The sequence below is a fragment of the Bison bison genome, unplaced genomic scaffold (genome assembly GCF_000754665.1).
Source record: "Bison bison bison isolate TAMUID 2011002044 unplaced genomic scaffold, Bison_UMD1.0 scf7180017864200, whole genome shotgun sequence".
Lineage (NCBI taxonomy): Eukaryota > Metazoa > Chordata > Mammalia > Artiodactyla > Bovidae > Bison > Bison bison.
The window spans coordinates 1,675,871-1,677,516 of record NW_011494772.1 but is presented as its reverse complement, the minus strand read 5'-3'; positions in this window follow the sequence as shown (position 1 = coordinate 1,677,516).

Here is a 1,646-nt window from a genome sequence, read left to right as displayed (position 1 = left end):
TAAACTGTGGAAAATTCTGAAAGAGATGGGAATACCAGACCACCTGATCTGCCTCTTGAGAAATTTGTATGCAGGTCAGGAAGCAACAGTTAGAACTAGACATGGAACAACAGACTGGTTCCAAATAGGAAAAGGAGTACGTCAAGGCTGTATATTGTCACCCTGTTTATTTAACTTATATGCCTAGTACATCACGAGAAAACGCTGGATTGGGAGAAACGCTGGATTGGAAGAAACACAAGCTGGAATCAAGATTGCTGGGAGAAATATCAGTAACCTCAGATATGCAGATGATACCACGCTTATGGCAGAAAGTGAAGAGGAACTCAAAAGCCTCTTGATGAAAGTGAAAGTGGAGAGTGAAAAAGTTGGCTTAAAGCTCAACATTCAGAAAACGAAGATCATGGCATCTGGTCCCATCACTTCATGGGAAATAGATGGGGAAACAGTGGAAACAGTGGCTGAATTTATTTTGGGGGTGCTCCAAAATCACTGCAGATGGTGACTGAAGCCATGAAATTAAAAGACGCTTACTCCTTGGGAGGAAAGTTATGACCAACCTAGATAGCATATTCAAAAGCAGAGACATTACTTTGCCAAAAAAGGTCCGTCTAGTCAAGGCTATGGTGGTCCTTTTTCCTGTGGTCATGTATGGATATGAGAGTTGGACTGTGAAGAAAGCTGAGTGTCGAAGAATTGATGCTTTTCATCTGTGGTGTCGGAGAAGACTCTTGAGAGTCCCTTGGACTGCAAGGAGATCCAACCAGTCCATTCTGAAGGAGATCAGCCCTGGGATTTCTTTGGAAGGAATGATGCTAAAGCTGAAACTCCAGTACTTTGGCCACCTCATGAGAAGAGTTGACTGATTGGAAAAGACTCTGATTCTGGGAGGGATTGGGGGCAGGAGGAGAAGGGGACAACAGAGGATGAGATGGCTGGATGGCATCACTGACTAGATGGATGTGAGTCTCAGTGAACTCTGGGAGTTGGTGATGGACAGGGAGGCCTGGCGTGCTGCGATTCATGGGGTCGCAAAGAGTTGGATATGACTGAGTGACTGATCTGATCTGATATGATCTGAACCTGATTTTCTCTGAGTAGAGCTGTGTAAGTGGCCTACTACTATCACAAAGGCACTACTGATAACCATGTCTAAGTAATCTGTGACTATCACCCAATCTTAATGCAAACATTTCAATTGCTTTAATCCCTATGCACAGCCAAAGATGGAGAATCTCTATACAGTCAGCAAAAACAAGACCAGGAACTGACTGTGGCTCAGAGCATGAACTCCTTATTGACAAATTCAAACTTAAGAGATGGGAATATCAGACCACCTGACCTGCCTCTTGTGAAACCTATATGCTGGTCAGGAAGCCACAGTTAGAACTGGACATGGAACAATAGACTGGTTCCAAATAGGAAAAGGCGTATGTCAAGGCTGTATATTGTCACCCTGCTTATTTAACTTATATGCAGAGTACATCATGAGAAACCCTGGGCTGGAAGAAGCACAAGCTGGAATCAAGATTGCCGGGAGAAATATCAATAACATCAGACATGCAGATGACACTACACTTACGGCAGAAAGTGAAGAGGAACTAAAAAGCCTCTTGATGAAAGTGAAAGACAAGAGTGAAAAATTT